Source organism: Lissotriton helveticus, chromosome 8, assembly GCF_964261635.1.
Source record: "Lissotriton helveticus chromosome 8, aLisHel1.1, whole genome shotgun sequence".
Taxonomy (NCBI): Eukaryota; Metazoa; Chordata; class Amphibia; order Caudata; family Salamandridae; genus Lissotriton; species Lissotriton helveticus.
In genome coordinates, this window is record NC_136069.1 from 1,284,150,030 (window position 1) to 1,284,175,765 (window position 25,736).

A 25,736-nucleotide genomic window follows, 5' to 3' on the forward strand; every position below is an offset into this window, starting at 1 on the left:
TTTGTGAAGCTGTTCCACTAAACTTTGTGGCAATCACTGCAACGACTGAAAAGTGTACACGTTAGAAATGGGTGTGCTAAACTGCAAAGATGAGCGACTCCCAACTTCATATAGTTTTATAAAATTGCCAGTTGTATAAACTATGAAGCTGGTTAAATTTAAACTCCCAAAAATGTTTTTTTTTAAAACGGTAGCCGGTAAACAGCTGCTTAGATCCATACGCAGGACATTGTGGCTCCTACCCAAACACTATTCCTTTTGAACCACCAGAAGCCCAAACCTTTGCACCGCTGTAAAACATGTTAAAAACATGTGTTGTTATTTTGCTGCTTGTGTATTATAGAATGGAACATTTGTGTGCGAGCTTATACTGAGTTGACCTAATAAGTAATATGTTTTGTCCTCCATTTAAATATCCACAAAAGGACCGTGTTAGAGAGCAAATTAGTTTGGGACTTTTTTTATTAAACAACCAGCAAAAATGTAAATGTTTAGCAGTGGTTACACAATCCATTTTCACAAGTTTTGCTCTTGTGCAAAACTATTTTTGTTACATGGACTGGGGCACACAGTGTCTCTTGTATTCCACAACACATGGGCAACAAAAAGCAAACAAAACAAAAAAAACACACAAAAGAACCCTGCAAAGTCTTTTGCCCTTATAAAGTTTCTGTAATAAGGCCCATTAGTGGTAAAAGCCCTTTGTTGGCATTACAAATTCAGTGACTCGAGATCGACCCTTTAAGTGAACCAACTAAAGGCTCTTTTCTTTCAATCCCTTCTAGATCCTGCCTTCAAGAAGCTCTGACGATGTAGGCAAATCACACAGCAGCCTCCTTCCACCACTGGCACACTCTAATCTAATGGGCTATAATTAGGTACGAGACACGTGTCCTGTCCTTAATTTTAGGGTAATATTTGGGGATGTAATTATGACTTTAAGACCTGTAATGTATACAACAAACGAATCTGACCTGGTAAGTAAGCAGCAGGGCTGAAAATATACATGCTTCTGCCTGGATCTTCGTTTGTTTATATTTGCAATCCTTTTACCCTATCAACTCTGCACTTTAATAACAAGTTATGTGAGTCTTCCTTTAGGTAGACATCCAATGTAGTAATTATATAGTGACCTGTGTACAAAAATACATTTAGGTACTGGTTTGGAGACAAATAAATGTACTGTGGCAGAAAAAGTCCCTCTGTGGTGCAGCATTGACACTCAGGTCAGTGAGCAGCAGAGTTTAAGCTCAAATGCTATCCTTGCAGTGCACTGCTGAGCCGCATGGGGCGCTCGCTGTAGTTGCTGTGTCTGCTCTGCCAAATGAGAGCAAATATAGGGCTATATGTATCAAATAGTCATTTTGTGATTCTCAAATAGCCATTTTTTGGGAATCGCTATTTGAGAATCGCAAAATGCTATGTATGTAGGATTTGCAATACATTTTGCGAATCCTACATATTCCTATGGACCTAGAGGCCCATATGAATGAATGGGAAGATATTCTCAATTTGCGATTAGCGATTTGCGAATCGCAAATTGAGAATGCGATTTCAAGGGTGCAGGGGTGTCCAAAGGACACCCTGTTGCACCCCTGAAAAAAGCATAGGTGCACATGTGGCGCACATACATGCCATAAGGGCATGTATGTGCTTCACATAGCACTTTGAAAAATGCAAAAAAGTGCATTTTTCAAAAATATCACAAATTACCACCAACTTGAAGTTGGTGGTAATTTGCAATTCCGTTAAGGCGAAATTGCACTTTTCTGGTGCTTCTTACATTGCATTTAAGGAATCGCAAAATTTGCGATTCCTTAAATGCAATCGCAAAATAAGGAATCGCAAATTTTCCGATTCCTTATTTTGCATGCAGATTTGCTACATACATACCTTTTAGCAAAAATGTGTTCGCAAACGCCGAAATTCGCAGAATTTTGGCGTTTGCAAACTCATTTGTGCTTGAAATATATGGCTCATAGTAAGCAGCACACTTTGGCTCTTTGAAAGGCCGTAGTCTCAACAGATGGCTGCTTTTGGCGTGGCTTCTTCTTGTTTTGATGCAGTGATTTGTTGCCACAAACATGGCTGGAAAATTAGAATAGTTGTTGCTTTACACAAGGTAATGAAACAGTTTCGTTTGACTTTGTTATTCAGGGTGAATAGTCCTTTGGCACCTTGGTATATCATTAGAACATGCCAACAAGTTAATTTCTTTAAATCAAATATATGGATTAAAGTGTGCACTTTAATTTAGTAATCTGTGCGAGCAAGGCCTCCCTTTGCTCTTAAAGCGCTTGGGGCAAAAAGCAAATGTGTGCCACTGAGCCATATTGCATGTGGGTCGGGGAATGGTTGAATGAGAAAGAATAAGAGGAGGGGAAATGGAAACAATGGGGAAATATGGTACTAAGCGAATGGAACAAAATGATTTATAGAGAGGCCAGAAGATAATGAGTAGACAATGGTGGTCTGACTTAATTAAATATCTATGTTAAAAGCAATTGGTGGGAATTTCAGTGCTCATATCCAAAGCAAGGTGCTCTGGACCTAGGCCCAGATTGCCCATGCCCAAAGCAGGCCTTATGTGTGCGTTTGCTATCAGAATTCTACACATACGCCCTTGTTATTAGGGATAACTCTACTTAGAATTCTGCCGCCCATACTTACAAGTGTGCCTAGGCCCAGATTTATCAGATCCGCTAGCTCTGGACCTGATCAAACTGTAGACACTGGGCCTCCCTTCACTGCTGCAGGGGCTGCAGGCAGAAGCACAGGGCGACCACACTCGACCCCTGCAGCAGCACAGGAAGAGCAGACTGAAGACTGTCTTAAACACCAGCGGAACCAGTATCCCCAGTCGACGCACTAAAAATGTCAGCAGTTTTCTCTGGAATTTGGAAAAATGCACTTAAAGAATCGGGTATTTTTAGGCCTCTGAAGTTATTCCCCAATCCAGGAAGAAAACTTGGGATTTCTGTATTTTGGTGTCAGAATATCAGCTGAATTCAGAGGTTCCAATCCGCTGCTATCCCTACACCTAATTCAGCCAATACCGTAATGAGGGGCATAGTGGTAGGATTCATCACATAAGCGGAGTTATACACTGGGAAAGCCTAAATTGCTCAATACATAGGGCCTGATTACAATGGCGTGGAGACTGCCACCGACATTATGTGGGTTGCAGTCTCCCCGCCATCAGAACAGGGATCTCCGTCTGTCATATTATAATAACTTCAGGACTGGTGGCGGTCAGAAACTCCGACCACCACGGTCGCAACAAGCGGTCTGTATCCGACTGCCTGTCTGACCTCCCTGTAGTCCCAGAATGGCAGCAGTGCCTGACAGGCACCGCCATAGGGATTACAATATCCCTTTCTGCCGGTCGTTCTGAGGCAGTCAACCAGCAACAAAACAGAAGGCCGAAATGCATTTGGGGGCCCGTAGAGATCCCCCCTAACCACCTGTGCCATGTGGTAGGCACCGAATGGTGTCTGACACATAGTGCAGGGATATGTTTGGGGTGTCTGTTTTGTCTTGCACGGGTGTTACAGTTGGTGCTGCAGATCGCAGCACCCCCCCCCGCAATACAAAATATGGGCAATGTGACAACCACGGTTGCGGTTGCATCGTAATTTGCCCTGCAGGACCACCGCTTTATAGGTGGACGGTCCCAAATACGATACGATGGCTGACGAACTGAAGTCCATCCGTCATCGTAATGACCCCCATAGTGTTGCCAAGGATCACTGGCTAAAATAGATTTTTACACATACATTGCTCTTACAGAGGTAGCATAATAAGAGTATAATATATTAACAGGGCACGACATACATAGATGCTCTTGATTTTCTGTTCAAACACGTGTGGGCAGGATCCTAACTGACTGCCATCTCAGAAGTTCCTGGAATATTGAACTAATCCTATCCAATTTGAAAATTTCTGCCTTTCCTTCACCCATCTCTACTTTTCACACACACAGAAAATGTGAGCAGCCACTTAACCATCCTGCTAGATATTGTCCTAATGTCTCAGCCTGCGTGTTTTCAGTTCCCTTAGTTTATAAGGCAGGGCCCGACACATTTTCCCCACTTGATCTTGATTAAAGGCTACATATAAAGAAATCTAAGCGTTAAAACTGTCTACAGGCAACCTGCTCAGCCTTAACATGTTAACTCTTGTTGCAAAACCTGCATGTCGAGAATTAGGCCTAGTACACTGCATGAAACAGAAGTCAAAACCCTGAGGATGAGTTATGACTGAGCTCCTACATGAGACAACAACAACAGAAAACAAAACTCCAAATTAATTTATCAGCATTAGGGAGTTTAGGTTGTAATGGTCGACAGCGTTTCGATCTCAAATAATGGAGATCATCATCAGGACGAACAAGGTGTGACCATGTAGAATTGGTGGCGTCCACGGGAGGTCTGGTCGGGCGGAAGCAAGGCGCACTTCATAGCAGATATGAGACATAGGGAAATGCTAACATCTATGAGTGAGAGCAAACTGACTGACATATTTTAATTAGCGATGTTTTTATTCTAATGGCAAATCTTTTCAGAGATGTATATATAGCATTGAGCTGTTGGCTATATTCCTTACAAACGGCCTAGGGTATGGAACCTGATCCTCTGCAGGGTCATGGCATTATTCCCCCCTCTACGCACAGGCTGAAAGGAATCAATTTAAGATAAGTCTCTATCACTGGGTGCCTGACCACTCTTGTCCTGATTAGCTGGCCAGGATAATGTGTTGAACAAGATTTCTCATATTTGTATCACCTTTTTCTCCAAAAATTACAAATTCCTCCAGTCCTACATACACACATATTTCTCCCAAACAATGACAGCCACATTTGTGTCCTCTCTAGCCTTCTGAGTGTGAGGTAATCAGACATGGGAGGATTTTCCAGGGGTTTGAGCAAGGATCTATGTACTAGACACCATTAAATGTTTTTAATGGGAGAGGTTCCATAGGGGCTGGGTGGGTGGGGGTTGATTTTAGGAGTATTGGGGTACAGGGTCAGCTGGCACCCTGGAGAACCCATCAATCCCAGAATTTTTTTTAAACTAGAGACAAAGGGGAATCCACTTTAATGGAGCTTACTAGAATACCAACATATTTTATTACTCAGAGTGTGGTGCAAATGTCAAAATAGGGTTAAAAAAAAAATCACTATTCTTCCGTTTTCTATGACAGAAATCGTGAGACCTTCAGGCAGATGACAAACGACCTAGCATGCAATGTTTCCACACTTTTCCTGATAACAATAGGATCCTACTTGGTTGCATGCCTTTACCACGCAACTTTTACAACGCAAGTCGTTACAACGACTTGCGTTGGGGGGCGCTGGATAGTGAATAGTTTAATTTACTATTCCAACTCCAGTCCCCGTGGATAGTAGGGAAGGTGTTGGATAGTAAATTAAACTATTCCCTATCCCAGAGCGCCCCCCAGCGCAAGTCATTGTAACAACTTGCGTTGTAAAAGTTGCGTGGTAAACGCTGTTCCCCTGTTTGAAATGTTGCAGAGGGTACAAAATGGCAAAGAAGCATCTTGGCTCTTCGATGGTGCACAGACAGGAACCGGGCACTGTTTGGATTTTTTCTAAGGCTAAGAAAAAATGTAAGAAGTGACCTGGCTCTTTATGAAATTGAGCCACTACCACATTGACTCCTTTGTGTCCAGCAACGAGTGTGGCGCTCAGAAAGGCAAAGCACTCTAGTATCCAAGTTTTCATACCTTCTGTACTGCAAGCATCCCTAACTATTCTCAGCTGGCCTTGAGTTCTAAATCTCATGTGGTGGTCTTGTTGACACTGGTGAGACTGCTGAATACATTTTACCTTTCAATGATACATTCAAATACAGTTACCTTTCCTCGAGACTCATGTTACATGCAAAATTATGCAAAGGCGGATTACATATAATTTTCTTTCGAGTTGGTGTATTTTTCACTTTTTTTCCTTTATCAGATTCTGGTTTTTTTGTGGCAGGATGGATGTGTTTTTCTTTTATTTAATTTACTTCATGTGTTCAAAAGTTTGATCTGATCGTATTTCTACCTATTTTTTTCATCCTTTTCTGTCAGTGTCAGTATGGTGAAGAATGGCCGCCCCAGCTACATATGTTGTCATATAATATGAATGAAGCTACTGACTACAAATAAAATCTTCTGAACAATTAGTAGCAAAACCATGGGACTAGCAAGTGGAAATTATAACTTTATACATCAAATTTCTATAAATAGTTCCTAGGCATGGAAGGGAACTGCAAATACAAGAAAGGGTCACTGTGCAGCACGTGATATATAGCGCTATTGCCTAGACCATTCACATTTTTTGAAAAGGCAGTTCATTAAAAAACCACAATTTATTGGCAAGAGACAAGACCTACTTTTGTTCAGCACCGCCCTAAGCCAACAATCTGCTAGTGAAAGTAAAACTCTTGAAACGGAATGAGATTGGGTTTGCTGGGTGATGGATGCCTATTCACAGGAACAAAGGAAACTCAAGAGGGTTTTTTGTTGCTTCTGTATGTGAATTGGAAGGGTGTGTAACACTTAATTGTAAATGTATCCTTTCAAAAACTTTATTGCATTGTGACCACGTTGCCAGAGGGCCTAAAAGGCATAACGATGACACCGATATCTGCAACAAAGTAAAGGCAACTTAATCATGTTGGCGAAACAGAGGGCATTTAAAAGGCAAAAAAGCTGCAGAGGAGCAAACGTTCTTGAAACCAAACAATCACATCTGCACAGAATATATGATAAAATAAAAGGAATGTCTGCCATTTGTAAGTGATCAGTAACAGAAGACCACAAAAAAGGTCTCCATTTGCCCTGTATATGTTCACCCATGGCCGGATGCACAATAGTCAGAAAGCGTCGTAAATAGATTTATGCATGATATATATTTTCCTGATTTTCAAAGCAGAAAAAAGTATCTGTTCAGAAGCTCCACTATGTTAAACCTGCGCTAAGAGAGAAATAGCTGGCATTTTTTTCTTAAATAATTCTTTATTTGTTTTAAACATGTTACTTTTATTACATTTCTCATAACTTTGAACATGTTAAAAATGAAATCGGTTTATTGTTTAGCAGAATAAAGCATGATTAAAAGTTCACTATATGGTGCAACCTTTCATTATAATGCAATTACAATTCAATGCAACACGTATCTGTAGCATTCGTTCTCTAGTCGTTGGTCATCTATGGAAACATCATAGAAGTAATTTGACAAAATAACTTTTTCTTGGGTTCTTTTTTATGGCATTCTTAAAATTCTGGATGTAGAGGGCTAACAACCTTAATTTCACGGGGTTCAGTGGAGAGCCTTGTCAGAGATTCACTTCTGTAAATGAAGGGTCGAGAAAGGGAAGGAACTGCTGAGCCATGTAGTAAAATAAGGGAATATAAAATGAACAAGCATTGACAAAGCTGTGCTTTTAGCCATGTTGTACTGCAGTGTGGGTGAAAGCAAACAAAAGTGCTACGATGCTTTTTTAAGTGCTCGTGGGGAGGAAGTCCAGGGTATGAGACAAGACGGAGACGGTGTGTGGGGGAAACAGCGAGCACAAGTTTAAATAAAAGAGCTTTGATGTGGCCAGCACTGGACAATTCGGAGACAGGTAAAGGTGCGTGGGAGTAGCTGGGAGCAAGCAGACAGACACACACTCATGCACTTTAAAGGAGTGCTTCAACAAATGAAAAAAGTAATTCCCACAACGCAAGCAGTGGAAACACACAAGCACTTTAGGCACGCTCCTGTGGTGAGTCAAACACAAGAAAAGGAAGTGAAGCCCTCATTAGCTAATATATAAAATATGAAGCATGAAAAATGCGAGTGACAGTGAAACCAACCACTTGATAAGGAATGACCACGCTGTAAGCTAACAAAATGTTTCACAAGAGACCTAAAAAGGAAGGGACTTACAGGGAGGCAGGGTGGGGGTGGAATTAGCACCCTTTAATTGATACTAGCATTCGAAGTTCTAGGGAGTGGGTGATCTTCCTTTTAGGGGTGAGCTAACAGTGTGTTTGGGTGTCAGTGTGCGGCATAAATATTGTAGATGTTGTTGGCTATGCAGTCTTCTTATATATATATAACTCATATGAAGCCATGTAGAATTACTCAGTTAACTACTCTCAGTGGGTTGGTGCAAAGAGTAATCTCCAGTGGCAAAGGGTACATATCTTTGTGAATGCCAAGAAGTTCGGTATAGATTCTACCGATAAGAATTAGTCCCTTGGGCATCATGTAATAATGCCAATGTCGTTGAAGATTCGAATGTTAGTTAGCTGGCCTTATAGTATATGTTAGAAACTGGGTTTCTGGTTGGCAGTGTATGCGCCCTCTCCAAGCAGGAACCACAATCCTAGTCAGGGTAGTCAGATACACACCCTAAATCAACGTGTGCTCTCCCTCTGGTAGCTTGGCAGAGAGAAGTCAGGCTTAACTTAAGAGGCAAAGTGTAAAGTATTTTTGCAACACTTCAAACAGTAAAAAAGTAAAAGCTCCATACGAAGAGATGTCACACCTGGTTAGAAATATAGAATTTAATTTAAAGAATAAAACAAGACCAAAACGACACAAATCCAATTAGTATGACCAGAGTTATGAATTTTTAAAGATTAAACTGAAATGTAAAGCTTCAAAGCATAAAGTGCCAACCAGGGATATCTGGTGGCACTACAAGGGGTCAAATCCAAAGGTTCAGGCTGACCGCTAAGGAGAGCAGGTCGGATACTGGGACCAACCATGTCCCACTGCAAAACCCCATGCTGTGTGGTCGGCAAGGGTCCGATGCATTGAGCAGAGGAGGTGATGCATCGTTGTTGATCCCTTCGGATAAATGGAAGGCAATGCATCAGTTCCTAGCCACGTAAGTCAAACCACAAGAGGCAGGCAATGCATCATCATAGAGCCATGCAAGCAGAGGATGCGTCTGGACTGGATGTAGACCCCTCTGTGCAGTCAGAGATGCAATGTCTTTAGTTCTTGCGGCAGTGGTAATGTGGTAATGTGCCAGCGTCGAGGGTGATGTGCCGGTTCTGAACTGCGCAACAACGGCGATGTGTGGATTTTGACAGTTATTCCCACTACCAAGGGCCCAGGACTGTATTGGCATCACTTGGCAGGGCAAGAATCTCAGATGGCAGAGTCCAGGTGCTGTAGGTAGATGGGTTTGAAGTCTTTGATGACCCTTAGGCTTCTAACAGGAGGAAGACAGCAAGCCCTTGGAGTCACTCTGGGTTTGGGTTGAGAGATGCATGTCCACTCCGTATTCATAGGCAAGAGGGCAGCAGGCAGCAGGTTAGCACAGCAATGCAGGACTCCAGCAGAGTAGAAGTCTAGCAGAGTGGCAGTCCTTGTAGTAGCCCGGTTTTCCTTCTTCCTGGTAGAGTATCCACAGCTCCAGAAGAAGTGTGAGTTGGTAGTGTACGAGGTCCAATACTCATACCAAATTCTACCTTTGAAGTGGGGAAGACTTCAAAGAGAGACCTTTGAAATGCACGGAATCCCTACCCTTCTAGCCCTGTCTCCACAACCACTACAGGGGTGTATGCAGCCCTTTGTGTGGGGATAAGACACAGCCAATTCAGGTGCATGTGTCAGCTCCTCCCTCCCATCCGGCCCAGGATGGCCCAACAGTCACACCTAAGCTCCCTTTGTGTGTGACTGTTTAGAATGAATGCACAAAGTCCAGCTGTCACCCACCCCAGACATACATTCAGAGGCAGATAGAAGGCACCAAATGGTTAAAGTAAAAAATCGCCAACTTCCTAAAAGTGCCATTTTCTGAATTACAATTTAAAATCTAACTTCAACACAAATTGGTATGTTAAATTGTGATTTCAGAACCACCAAACTCTGGGGTCCCATCTCTTCCCAATTGCAAATTATAATTATAAAATGCAACAGGATAATCCCAATGTTAACCTGTGGAAGTGTAAGGCCTTGCAGTAGTGAAAAACAAAGTGATAGTTTTTCACTACTATGATATGTAAAACTCAAAAGTACATGTCCTAATTTCTAAACACACTGCACCCTGCTCCTTAGCTGTCCAGGGCCCACCTTAGGGGTATTTATTATTTATTTTATTTTTTAAACTTATAAGGCGCGACAGCTACCCAATAAGGGTTTCCCGGCGCCGAGACAAATCATAAAGAAGGCAGGGGGTTACTGGTTAATCAGGAAGTTAATCGAATAACCAGGTCTTGACGTGCTTTCTGAACCTAGCATGATTTTCCTCCTTTCGAATATAGAGAGGGAGTGCGTTCCAGAGGGATGGTCCTAGATGGGCAAAGGATCTGCCACCCATTCTAGCCAGTTTAAATCTGGGTAACTTATATATATCTTAAAAAGGAAGTTTTGTGCCTGGTAACAGGGTTGACATGGCAGTTTAGAACTGCACACACAGGCTCTGCAATGGCAGGCCTAAGACATGTTTAAAGGGCTACTTAAGTGGGTGGCACAATCAGTGCCGCAGGTTAACTAGTAGCATCTAATTTAAAGGCCCTGGACACATGTAGTGCACTTTACTAGGCACTTGTAAGTCATTTAATACGTCATTTGTTGAGAAGCCAATGTTACTCTTAGAACTTGGGTCTCTAGTTGGCAGAGGTATGCACCCTGTCCAAGTAGGGATCACAATCTTGGTCAGGGTTTTTTGATGCTCAGTGGTAGCTTCTCCTGGGTATACTGATGAGTAATTAGTGCAAGAACTCGGTTAAATTTCAATGCTCTGTGGAGTAGTTCTTCAGCAAGTTATATTTTGACCCATGCTTTTCAAATCAGAGTACTGAAGTATAATCGTATGGTACAACATGTTTGGGTTTGTAAGAATCTTTTATCTGAGACAAAAAGTACTTTCTTGCTGCAGATGTTGTGCGATGGCCCCGTACTCTGTGCACCTTAAGTAGCTGAATACAAACAACATTCCAAAGCTGTCAAAGTGTCAAAAGGACGATTGAATCGCAATTTCTTGTGAACTGTAATGAGTTAGTAGAAAGAGATTTCTATATCTAACATTGTTGCGTAAGGGCAACAGTTTTTGCAAATAAGTATCATTATCTAGTATTTTCCTTTACAGGTAATACATGTTCATTCATTACATGATCTGATAGTGGAGTACAGAATACAATTCACAATAGTGCTAACAGATTTTAACACTGTGTTCCATATCTCCCTTCCCGCAGTACCCTTCCTGATTTACTTCTCCCATCTACCAACTCTGATCCTCTATTCAATTAAGCCTGAGTCGGAGCTGTTTGGGGGTACAGCTCCTGAGGATCTGGCTTACTCTGACATTGTCATCTTATTTGTGCCTATCCTCATTCCCTGTCTCATGTGCTGCAATCCTCTTTGCGCCCTTTCCCTTGGAGTTCGGATGCGCTATTTGTTCCATGTGGTCTCACCCCACCCCGCACATTCCTTTTGGGAATTCCTAGGTGTGCTTTATTCTCTCTTCATTATTTTATTAGTGTTATTTTTCCTCTCTGATCCAAGACCTCACTAATCTCCTTCTCTCCTTCTCCCCTTTTTCTTACCTCTTCCTACTCTACTTTTTAAATTCAGTACCCTTTTACCCCCTACATTTCATTCTGCTGTCTTTTAATGTTTTCTTGAAAACACTTGTTGTTAGATGGTTAATGTCTAGCTTCTTATATGAAATATCTGGTCTGGCCTGAATTGAATTGTCTCTTGGATGACTGAGGTCTAAATCCCCCAATTAAGTGACAGAATGTTTTGATACATTTATCAAAAGTTGGATCCAACATAGCACTCACTCAGGAATCGCATCTCACAGAAAGTGAGTCTTTGGAATTGAAAAGAGGATGTGTGGGTGAAGTTTTCTTTTCTCAGAGAAATGGTAAGATAAATGAAGTTATAACTCTCTGTCATAAATCATTTTGTGCTCAATTGGTATTCCAAGAGTCTGATGATAATGGTCGATGGTTATTTACCAAGCTATTAACTGATACATTTTCCAATTTCTTTATTCAATGTTTATGGTCCCACCACTACTGATTGTCAGTTTTGGTCTCACTCTGCCCAACAATTCACACAATATCCTGATGACAACTTTATTTTTGCGGGTGAATTGTCAACCCATTTATTCGTCAAACCCTACAGCCATATATACACCAAATAAAGCACAAAAACGTTTGGCCCAAACCCTCAAACAGAGAAATCTAATAGATGCATTAAGGCACTGTAACCCCACTTTAAGAGAGTATACATATTTCTTCCCAGTTCATCACACCCAATCAAGAACAGACTACATTTTTATATTGCACAATATATCCCAAACAATATATTCTGCAGATATAGGCTCTATCCTAATATCTAATCATGCCGTGTCTCCATACAACTAGATATTCATCCTAAATCTAATCTACCAAAATGCTGGCACTTCAACAACTCACTTCTTTTAGATACTGACTTCACTTCATCTTTTACTTCTTTTTACCATGAATGCTTGCATTTTAACCAAACAGACGATTTGCCTTTTCACACCATTTGGGATGCCTTCCAGACTTCAGGCTGTGAATTTATAATTAGTTATGTCGCTGGTAAAAAAAAAAAAAAAATTACGTACTCATACTGCAGAAATCTTGGCAAAAATAAAAAAAACAAGAACATTCTTACTATACATCTATATTAGAAGAGTGTTTAACAGAACTCACTAACACCAAACTCACATTCGATAAATTATGAATAGACTTTGCTTTAAATTATTTCTCAAAATCTTATTGCGGTCAAAACAAATCGTCAAACTGTTAGCAATTTATCTCAAATTCAAAAATATCAAACTTAAAATTGAATCAATCATAGATGCACAACAGTGACCAAAACATAAAGGTTCTGAAATTTTAGAAAAATGTGTCCAGTTTTATAAGTCATTATACATCCTGGAAGACTCTCCCTCTTACATCATTCAATACCTTTCCACTATCCAAAAGCATTCCAACACTCAACTTAATCTTATGATATTAAAACCTGATTTGACACAAACGGAACTCCACACTGCATTGAATATACTCAAAAAGGATAATGCCCTAGGTCCGGATGGATTCACAGTCACATTTTTTACACACTTTTCTTAGTTACAGAACAATTGGGCTTTTTTAAGGGAAGATATAGCTCTGATAATACTCATATATTTTTAGACATCCTATCAAAAGCCTCTCATTTATCTTAACCTTTGGCAGAAATTGTCCTAGACGCTGAGAAAGCACTTGGTCGAGTCTATTGGCCTTTTATCTTTTATACACTCAAATGGTTTAAATTTAGACTAAAATGTATCTCTCTGATTTCCGTTTTCTATACATCCCACGAGTAGCCATTTTTGCCAAATGCCTTACTTCTTCATAAATTTCTTTGGTTAGAGCTGTTCTCTAACGATGCCTTTCTTTCATCATTTCCTTTTAATTTGGCATAGCACCTTTTCTATATATATAAAAAACAAAGTATGTCCGTTTGTCCTTTATGCATTACTACACCATTCATCCGATCAGCATGAAACTTTGGGAAGTTGTTGAGTACACTCCCGCAAAGGTTTCTGGCAATTTTTTTTTTTTTAAATGTAAAAAAATTAATTAAAAAAAAAATGTTAAAAGTTGTTGAGTACACTCCCGCGAAGGTTTCTGGCAAAAAAAAAATAAGTTAAATATCATCCCCCCGGCCACACAGGGCCCTCATAATCTTTCCAATAGTGAACGTTTACAGTCTACGGTGCGACTCGCTTTTGCAATGACCATCAACAAAGCACAAGGACAATCGCTGCAAGTGCGTGGACTAGATTTGGAGAATCCGTGCTTCTCACATGGACAACTGTATGTGGCCAGCTCACGCGTTGGAAAACCTTCTGATTTATTCGTGTACGCAACGGACGGAAAAACAAAAAATAACGTGTATCCACAAGCACAAAAATAAATAAACAGAATTAAAACAACACTTTAAAATGTTTTCCATATTAAAATGAATAAGTTTCAATAAAAATGACACAATGTAAATTGAATGTTATCATAACAAGTTTCCTTAAATTTCCTTTCTTCTGAGATCGCAGCAACGCGCGACGGGTAAGCTAGTTGTATATAAAATATGGCAGAATCAAGATATTCATGGATTTACCTATGACAGTCAACAGATTAAACTGGCAGCATATGCTGATGATGTTTTGTCATTTCTCTCACAGCTTCAAACCTCAATGCTGACTTGTTTATATGAAGTTGCCTCATACGTTTCGGTATCCGGTTATAAGTTGAACAATAATAAATGTGAAATATTACCCATGGCTAAAGGCATGACTTTTTAGCATCCAAGTTTGTGTTGATCCCTCAACATATTTAATACCTTGGCTTATGGTTCCTTCAATCTATTAACACCTCTATATTATTGAACATGGAAAAATGGATCCATAAGTTAACTGTATTAAGTGGTAGATGGCACCCCTCATACCTTTATTTGTGGGGCTGTTTTGACACTACTAAAATGATGCTAGCACCAGTTGTTTTATATACGATTTTTAATATACCATTACTTATAACACTTAAGTCCTTTAAAAAGATTGATTCTATACTCTCCTCATTTCTTTAGAGCAATACAATCACTCATATGTTGGAGTTAAAATTAACACGCCCAAAATCTGAGGGTGGTGTAAACTTCCCTGATTTTTTCAAATACCACGAGTCTTCTTTCACTGCAACAATCTTCTTTTTAGATTTCAGACTCTTTAACTAAATGTCCACTATGGCTGGATATTGAAAAGGATTTTTTCCCTTTCACTTTTCAAGAATATCTGTCTGTCACTCACATATCCCAAACCCTCTCCACTACTATTCTTAAACACTCATGTAAGCTGTTAGAATCTATACTGCCCGATGCTCCCACTAATCTTCACACTTTTCTCAGTTTTACTATTTGGCATAATAGGTTCATACAAATTAATAATACTCCTATCTACAGGAAATCCTGGGGGAAGAAAGGTCTCATTTGGGTCAATCAGCTCTTTGATCATAACACTTATATCATTTTTAAAAGCTCACAATTTCTTTGACCTCCTTCCCTCTTTTCAACATAAATTCGACTTACCAAATGCCCTTTCCACTTATTCTCAATTTCAATCTTGTCCCACTGCTCAAAACCTTGCTAATTGCCTGTGCGCTCTTCTGAACACAACTCACAAAGCTTCTACTATTTACTCCTATCTAAACTCTTTCACCGCTGATAGAGACAGCACGAGCACAGAGATGGAATGGAGTGGTCTGTCCCCCTTTGGAAAATAATTTGGCCCAAAATTAGAAAATCCTCTAGAGATGCAAACACCACACAAACACTTTTCGTTATATACAAAAGACTCCTCTTATCTCCTGTGGTCTTGCACAGGCTTTAACCAGATCTTCCTTACACATCCTAGACATGTTACTTAGAACGTGCTGATTTAAACATTTACTCTTCATATGTCCCATTGTTCATGATTTCTGGACACAGGTTTGGATTCTGATTAACTCAATTTTTTACTCTGAATTATCTTCCTCGATTACCAATATCTTCTTAGGAAGTGTATCTGATAATTGGGCTACAAACTCATTCCATATACGATTATTGGATTTACTACTTGCAGTTACTTTTCAACAAGTCACAAAATATTGGAGAGATCTAACTAAATTATCCTTCCAAGAATGGTGGTATGCAGTGTGTCATAACCATAGACAAGATACGGCATACATGCACCCTTTATCACTTGTTTTGAGATGGGTAATTTTGTGGTCTCCTGTTACAAACATTTTAGACAACCATGAAAAGCATACTTTTGCACACAAACCTGATCAACAAGAAGGTCTTCAACCTCCTTGACTTCCCTTTTTGCTAACAATAACAATGTTTTATTTTACTTAATATTGCGTTTTACACTGTACTACATTTTTCTATGTAACCACCAGACTGTTTCTTATTCTGAACCATGTCTAGCTCCACCGCCCTCCCTGAATAATGTATTTTGTTTAGTAGTTTCAATTGTATGCTTACTTTAAACTGTAATGCATCATCTACTTGTGTTTTAACTTATCTTTAATAAACGTACTTTCAAACTTAAACATGAATTTGAGATATGGAATTTTGAAGGACTAAATACATTTAAGCACTTAGAAGCAACTAGCCCTAAAAAGGTTACTTTAGGTCATGCCGGCTGGCTACAGGACCCATGCAGGCCCAGGTGAACAAACTACCTTTCTTGGTCTCAAGCAATAAGATGCGTTGATCTTCTCCACATAGTGAAGGTGATGCATCAGTTCCAAAGGTGGGAGCTGGAGTCAAGAGGTGTTGAGCAATGTGCTAGTTTCTCCTACGTTGTCAAGGGAGTGCGTGATCTCCTCAAGCTTCAGCAGCAGTGATACGTGTCCGATGCAGCGATCTCTGTTGGCAAAGCGTTGGTTCTGAGACGATGCACTGATTTTACTCCCCCAGCAGGGTCGAGGCGCCAGTGGGTTGATGCGCCGATTCTGCTACACACAGACAGGAGATGCGTCAAAATCCATGTTGCAAGTACCTGGGCCACCTCCAATGAGTGAACTATAGGAGCAGGACCAGAGACTTTGAGATCCCATGAGTCTCAAGCAAAAGGAGGCAAGCCAGCAAGCCCTTGGAGATCACTTGGAAGAAGATAGAGTCCAGCTCTCCTTCAACATAGTCAGACAGCAAAAGGGCAACAGGCAGAAAAGCAGGCCTTCAAGATCAGCAGTTCACTTGAGTCCTGTGAGAAGCACAGCAGTTCTTCTGACGGAGGTTCAGGTTAAGGTCCAGAAGTATGTGATTTGTGTGGGTCAGGTACCCAGTACTTATACCCAAAAGCCTTTGAAGTGCAGGTGACATCAAAGGCTGGCCTCAGAAGTGCCCACAATCACTTTCAGCCTAGTCCTGTCTGCCAGACTAACCCTGGGGGATACATCAGTGCTTTGTGTGTGGACAGGACACAACCTATTGATGTGTAAGTGTCAGCCCCTCCCAATTCTCCCCCCTGCCCAGGAAGGCCCATCAGAATGCAGATGATTGCGGATGAGTGCTCTGAATGCAGATGAGCCGCACCTTCATATATTTTGGCTGTCTAGAGGTAATGCACAAAGTGTAGCTGTCCCAACCCAGACGTGTATTGGAAACAGGCTGTAAGGAACAAAACAGCTAAGAGCAGAGAAATGTCCACTTTCTAAAAGTGGCATTTCTAAAACAGCAATGGTAAATCCAACTTTATTAGTAAAGAGGATTTATCAAGACCATTCCAAACATACCAAACATTAAAAAGGTACTTCTCTATGATCAGGAATTACAGTTTAGAAGTGTATTAAGGTAATCCCAATGCTAGCCTATGAGAGAAGTAGGCTTCACAATAGTGATACATGAAAAATGCTGTTTGTCACTACAAGGACAAGTGAAACATAAAAGTACATCAGCCACGGCCCGTGGAGGGAATTACGGGGCGGCAGGAAGGCGGGGTGGGGGAGAGGTAGGGTGGGGGGTGCTAAAAAATGGAATATTGATAATTGGAGGTAAGTAAACAATGTAATTAATAAAACTAATTTCGTAGCGCGGACTGCATCGCATTTTGCTGAAAGTCAGGTTTGTCAAGGGGGCAACAATGGTGCCATATTCCTTGATAAATCTCCTGTAGTAGCTAGGGAGGCATAAGAAGGCTCTCATCTCTGTCTGGGTCTTGGGAGGTTCCCAAGCCAGGATGGTTTCAATCTTGACCTGGAGGGGCTGCACCTTGCCACCTCCCACTTGGTGCACCGAGTAGACCACTGATCCCTGCCCTATCTGGCACTTACTGGTCTTGATAGTTAGGTATACACTCTGCAGAGCACAAAGCACTTTCTGGAGGTGATACAGGTGGTCCTTCCAGCTAGAACTAAAGATTGCAATGTTGTCTAGGTACACAGAACTGAAGTACTCCAACACAATCAGGGCCTGGTTGACCAAGCTCTGGAAGGTGGCATGGAAGTTCTTCAACCCGAAGTGCCCTTCTGATTTTGAAAAGGCAGACTTCTCTTTAGCCCCCTCAGTGGAGGTAATCTACCAGTACTGAGGCATTTAAGTCAAACATGCTGAGGAACTTGGCAGCTCCAAGCCAATCTATGAGCTTATCATTTCTGGGAATGGGGTGTGCGTCAGTCTTAGTGACTCCATTGAGCCCACGGTAGTCCACACAGAACCTAAGCTCAGGTGTGACACCTGGAGGGGCAGCCTTGGTGACCAACACCACTGGGTTGGACCAAGGGCTATCTGAGGGTTCAATAACCTCTAACACCAGCATCTTGGGGATCTCCTCCTTAATGCTGTCTCTCACCTTGTCAGATAACCTGTAAATGTTGTTCTTTACATGTGTGCTGTCCACAGTATCAATATCATGGGCACACCGTTTAATGAGTTCGGGGGTATGTGAGAACAAAGAGGCAAACTGCACCAGTAACTGACAGCAGTATTTCTGTTGATCTCAAGTCAGGGTAGAGGAGAGGCTGACACCCTCCACTTACCAATCCAGCTCCATGAAGGAAAGGAGTTGGGGAGATGTTCACTCTCCTCTTCCACCCCATCTTCGGTAACCAGGAGCATGGTAAGCTCAGACCTCTCAAAGTGGGTGCTCGAGGTAATTTACAAAAAGGACCCTCAAAGGGTTCCTGGGAGTCTTGAGGTGCAATAAAAGTAGGTGATATCACTCTTGCACGCCTTCAACTCATAAGGCCCAGACCAACAGTCCTCCCGGCCTATGGCTCCAGGTGCTACATCACCTACACTTTTTGGTGAAGCTGGAACTCCACCAGAGTAGCATTCTGGTTGTACCAGCATTTCATGTCCTCCTGGTTGACTTCCAGATTCTCGTGAGCAAGCTTCAGGAAACACACTGTCTGGTTGCAGAGTACCAGCATGCAGCTGACCACATCCTAGGGGGATCTCCCAGGAGCTTCCTACCATCTCGCCTTCACCAAACTGTGAGGTACTCTCACAGGATGCCAATACATAAGCTCAAAGAAGCTAAAGCCAAGTCCCTTCTGTGGTACCTCACTGTAGGCAAACAACACGCATGGAGGGAAGATGTCCCACTTACACCTCATGAGCTCTAGTAGGACATAATCATGCCTTTTAGGGTCCTATTGAAACTTTCAGCAAGCCCATTGGTTTGGGGGTGGTAATGAGTAGAGAACTTTTAGGTAACTCCAAACTCCTTCTACATGGCCTTTTTCATGTATGTGCGTGTTTGCACTTGGAATGAGTTTAAAAAAAATCTCTGCTTCTGGGGACTCTGCAGAAAATAGCAGACATATGTTTACCTAAAGCACAGTCGTTGGTTCCCATTGTTTTTTAGCACAATTTTTTCTTACAGTATTCAAAATTACATTTTTGAGAGTGACAAAAAGTGTCCCTACCGGTTATTTTACAAATCCATCTCAATAGCAATCTCTGGGTGAGGCTATCTCTCAGACACCATATGGAGGAACATATTTTTTAAACCACATGAACTCACATTGTGCCAGTCAAAATGGTCAGATTTAGACATTTGTCCATCTATGTACTCTGACTATTACTGACCTGGCTGTAATCATACTAAGAGATCAGCCACTCTTTGAGATTTTATACCTTTACTCAGACATTAAATTCATATGTACACAATGAACTATAGCTTTCTCCTAAAATGAAATACATCAAAGTAGTAGGCAGATTTTGACTGTCAAAATTGTATGTTAAAATATTCTGTTCCAGACATCAGTCCTAAAAGGCCATAGAATGTTATGATCCTGACAATTATTTACTTGACTTTGATCCAGTTACATTTTATCCAACTGATCAGCTGGTGCAAAATAAACCACAGACGAATATCCATTGAGAGAGCTTGATCCTAAGATAGGTCAAAATTTAGATTTGGGGAAATAATTTATTTTTTCTTTATCAATGCTTTTTCTGCAGGGCCCCTGTGCAGTGTTTAAGGCAGTCAGCAAGACAGCATGGCTTTCTTTACAAGTTGGCAGGTGTGCTATTCCCAATGGGATACAGTTCTAGTAAATTCTGGGTAGTACCCATTGTTCCGGCAACCAGGATTACTGGATGCAGGAACACTATTCCAAGTTTTACAGGTCCCCAAATCACATCCAGTAAAACCACTGGCCATGGAGGGACCTGCAGAACCTGAGGCATGTAAAGTGTTGCCATTCACCTTCCTCCACAGCACCAGGGAATTTTGGCACTCTCACTGCCGCAACCCCAGACCTGGCCTGCCAGCCCACATCCGCTCAATCCCCTGCCATGTGGCATCCCACGGCCCCTTAGTCAGATTTACCACCTGCTCAGAAAAAGGATGAAAATCTAAGAAGAAAATTCCCTAGAAATGAGGATCCTGGGTCCATCTTATTATTCCCCTTATTAAGGGCTAAAACTTGCAGTGCTCTGAGTTTGGATGGAGGGGAGTAGTGGCAATGCTGGCACTAGTTTCTCTCCTTCCAAACTCCAGGCATGTTCATAAGAAGTCCCTGTGCCCATGCCTGTATTTACCTATGCCCTACGGTTTTATCAAATGCATTTCTGCACCTGGTAAAACTGGGCTCAGTGCTGCCGCTCCCTCTAATTCAGAGTGCTGAAACACTGAGCCTCTCAAAATTGACCTGAATTATATCGCCCTAGGGATATCCCTCCGGCTAACTCATAATGAGGGCTCAACTGGCCGCTCTGATTTCTAACCCAGCTAATGGGTGCAACAAGAGACTTGCTGACAAAAAGCAGTGCTGATTTACTAGTCATATATTAATCTTGCTCAGAGTAACTAACAACCTTTGAAAGTATATTTCTTCCTCTACACTTCATGTTTAGAACACTGCGCCCCATGTAAGAAGATTGATGATCTTACAACATCAGTTTACAGCGCAGGTGGCAAGATTAAGAAGTAATATTGCAGCAATCAATGTGCCAATCTGATTCAGCAGCATCACGCATTATGTTGGCTCAAATACTCAAGAGTAGCATCACACAGAAGTCCACAATATGACCAATGACATCTCTGGAGGAGCCATAACACCACAAGACTACAAGTGAAAGAGGAGGCAAGGAAATAGGATTTTTAATTTCTGGAGCAATATGTATCACTAACATTTAACAGTAGGGCTAACATTTGGGGTTTTGATGCTGAGACAATGACTATTAAGGGTGCTTAATTTATTTCTGCTTTTTGTGTAAAGCTTTTCAGTGGTTTAAAATTGAGGAGGGCGATGGAGCTGCAACAATCGAAACAGTAGACCGAGAAACAAAAAGAGTAATTCTGTACAGTTGTCAGAAGAGGAGGGTCTTCAGGTCTCTTTAGTATCTACTGACATATATCTCTAGACAAAGGTCAGTGGGAGGGAATTACAAAGGATGGTCAATCGTGAGCACAGGGATCACCTACTAAACTGTTTCCATCGTTCGAGGTGGATGACGAGTCCTCTATGAGGCAGTGACATGAGGTATTTGAGTATTACAGACTGACCAATATTTTCAGATAGGCCATGACACCATTGTAAAAAGACTTGTGTTTGAGGCATAGGACTTTGAATTTAGCACATCCAGTGAAGGGACGTCAGTATTAAAGTGAGATCCCCATGTTTGCGGCCTTTTGAGCTTCTTTGTAATTTCTGGAGGAAGACCATCACCAATTCTACAGAAGTAGCCAAACTGAGGGAGGACAACAGTTGATGTGGTGGCATATTAACAGTAGTGGCGCAAGAATACATTTGTTGACATATTGTAACAAAATGTATAATTGTAATCCTTCAAAAATTGAGCAACTAAGAAATATATATTAGAAAATGTCCCTGCATATGAAGGAAACACTCTGGCATGTAATGACCTATATTCTGGTGGTATTTTGATTTTTTTCATCTGAAATGTTTCTGGGCTATTGATTGGCTAAAAAAGAGTTATGGGAAGCATGCCTATGTACACTGCGTAGAACTGGGGGAATTTCTACTGCCATTTGATTTACAATGGACATTTTTCCATTAAGCACAATGTCATTGCATTTATATAGCACTTACCATGATGAGGCATTGAAGCACTTTTCAGCGAGCAGCATGCTACTCCAGAACCCAAAGTTGATTAGTGGTGAACTAGTATAGGAAACTATAATTGCTAATTGGAGAGTTGAACATGTGCATCTTTTAGTTGGATTGAATAAGAGAAAGGAGGGATAGAGGAGGTAAGATTCTAGAAATGGTTGTGTGGGAGATCATGGTAGTAAAATGACGTTTGGGGTGAGTCATAAAGTGGAGGTAGATGATATATTGAGAGACGTATAGGCTGGGACATAGAGCACTGTGTCAAATAGGCACTGCTTCTCGAGTGGCACAAATGATTATTTGTTGTGCATCCATTGTTTAATACCGGGCACACGTATTTATTGTAGGCAGTGCTCTGAGTGAACTAGCTTCTGCCAGGGCATGCGGGCACAGCAAAAACAATGAGCATTGAATCATGTCTCTATGGCACCCTATGTCTTAACAGGTGTGATACGAAAATATTTTTCTTCGCCAGTGCTTTATTTGTTCCATTATTTATCCATTTATGTTTTTTCTCATTCTTGTGTGTCTAAACTAAGTCTTCAGTTTACAGTAATTGCACCAAAAAGAATCGTATTTTCCCATCATGTACATTGAAACCAAAAGCGTTTCTATACTGACAAACATTTGACTGCCCGGAATTACCTGCACTATTCTCTCGAAATTATAGACAACAGTTTTTTTTTATGTTTATTCGTAGGCATGCTTTCTTGTTTTCTTTTGTACCACGTACTTGCAATATATATATATATATATATATATATATATATATATATATATATATATATATATATATATATATATTCGAACACTTTCACTCCAGTTTAGGCTGAAAACAGACCAGCACACAGATCTCCGATTTTCCGATTTTAGTATTTTATTACAACCCCGTCACCCTTAACAGACGCGTTTCGCTTAAAAAAGCTTCGTCATATATATATAAAAAAATATATATTTTTTTATCAATATCGCCATAGCAGCACTTTGCCCAGGCCACACCTGTTGTCTTTGCCAAAGCTTGCTTGTACTTCTCAAGGCTACAGTGTCTCATAGTGCTCTGAAAAAGTTGGTAGGCTGCATGTTGGCGCTATATTTAACAGCTAAATAAATAAATCCAATTCAATTGAAAAAAAAAATGTCAGGGCTCAGAAAATCAAGTGGCTTTCTATTGCTACTTTCTATGTTTCTCTCTTGGGACACTGTTATGTGGCTTCCTAAGTACCTTTTTGTTTTTCGGTTTCTTTATTTTCACCTCCTACAGAAGAGAACCGTGCAAATAGTTTAACCCGAACAAGCCTTCAAGAGAGCAGAACAAAAGTGAAATCGTGGAGGTAAACTCTGCCCCACTGCTTTCGACAACACAAATCTCCCTTGTAAATACTGTCTTTCATTCGCTTTACTGGATCATGGAGTTGCACGTTTTGTCCCAGAATTCAGCCTAAAGCCTCTTTTGGACAGATTAACTCCCTTGTGTTCAGTGCTGGGTCGGATTAACCCCGAGGCGCCCCGCATTGTCTCCGTCCTTCTATTTATCCCGATGTCTCCTATTATCTTTTCTTTTCATCAGACAAAATGGTACAAAGTTTAATCCATGGTAAACCTCTGCAGTGTGGGGAATTTGTTTGGTCTTCATCTCTGACAGTCGTTTCACCTTTTAATGCAAACAACCCATCTGAATAAATAACCCTGTCAATGGAAGCTGCTAACTTGAAGCTCAGGACAGACTTTAGGCAAATACCAGAGCGCAGTCTCATTAGTTCTTTACAAGCCAGCAGCCAGGGAACTGCTGATGGGGGACTTAATGAATGGCCTGCCAGTGCTCAGACATGGGGCCTTATCTCCACCAAGGCAGCTTCAGAAATAGATGTATACAATAAACTGTACATATGCGTACATTTATATGCCGCATTTTTATGTGTGTATTTATCCTTGTTTGCATCTGAACATGCATACAATATTACAATCTATCACTCGCTACTCGAGAACCTCTGTCCAAACATCATGTTAAGTGCTCAAAAGCCGCATACAAAAACGAAATAAATTATTTTAGGTAACAACTGCAAGATCAGCAGGGATCAGCATCAGCAGACTGAATTTAGAACTGGGGTAAATCTGAAGGTGGGTTAGATTTTTCCAAGTCAAAATTTGTAAGGTTTACGGTTATTCCAAAGGAAGCAGTAGTGGGAACAGGGGCACAAAGCAGACCGGCCCCTGCGTTGCGGGGGAGAGGGGGAATCCTTCAGGGGGGCATATTCTGCTTAAGGCTAATGAAATCTGTAAAATATAAGAGTCAGTGGCCCCTCAACAGATTTTACAGGGGGGGGCATCATTTTGCGCTACCCCACTGAGTGGGAAGATATTGAACATCCACAAAAACATATCTTTGTGGGTACTATTCTAATATATTGACAGTGGCTTTTGACTCCCCATTGTTACACATATATTTACTCTAAAAAAGTGTTGTCATGAATGTGCAAATAGAGTGAAAAACTTTCATATACATTCCCAACTATAGGATAGGATTGTCTGCAATTCGAAAAGATATATTTACTGCATGGAGAAAAAGAGGTAACATTGTTAAGATCCTGATTACGAGGTGGGGGAGGTAACAGGCGAGGAAGTTATCACATGTGTTAAATAACATTTTTACGGGATGGGTTAATTACAAGACTTGGCAAATAGCTCCTTTTCCATGAGATTTATCAGAAAATGAAGCATAACTTGCAGAATCAATGTTTAATGCGCCAAATTCTGCATGTTTTCCTTATTTCTTGCCCTTTTCTACACAGATTTCTTTATGGACAGAGGCTGAAATTTACCCCAGGTCATAACGAGGGCCTAAATGTGGTAATATACTTATCGTCCTTGCTTTTTCCAGTGGCCTGTCTACCTTGAAGACAATCAGGAGATGTAAGTTTAGGGCAGTAGGATTACTCATGGAAATCCACAACTTCCATAGATCTCCATGCCACCTCCTCATCATTTTTGTGAACTGTCTAAAAGCTATCAATCTACATACATCATAGAAGGAAACAAATGAGTGATGAGTAGATTTCTTACTATTAAAATAAAGCTCGAAACTACACTGCTGCACTTATGGCACTATCCAGTAGTCCGCAGGAATAAAACAAATGCTTTTATTGGGATTTTCAACAAGCAACTTACATAGATGTGACTCTGGGTTTAGGGGGCAAATAGTTGTCTCAGGTGATTCAAAAGAATTGGTTGAGAAGGGCCTCCCACAAAGGAGAGTTGGGGCACCTGAGTATACGCCAGACCTCTTTTAAGTGTAGAGCCTCGCCCTCAGACCTCCCCCACCGCTGCACGGCCATACCAGACCTCTAGCTTGGGTGGCAGGGACAATCACCAGTGAAGGGTGATAGCTTGTTTAGCGAGGAGTAATGCGAGGCTAGTAAAGCATGCCCTGACCAGCACATGCTTTCCATGTTTGAAAATGGCCTACATTTTTAGGAATGTGCACTGGTTTCTCAGACTGCACTGATCCAATGCTGCCACCATCTGTCCTGGACTTGGCCTTCAAATCCAGCTCTTTTAAACTAAAATCGTGTTTCCTTCTTCCATTGCAAAAACATTCTTCTCTGCCTCCCTTTTGAGTTTAGCTAGTTCCAAGTGGAGCTCTGCTTCATGCCCCA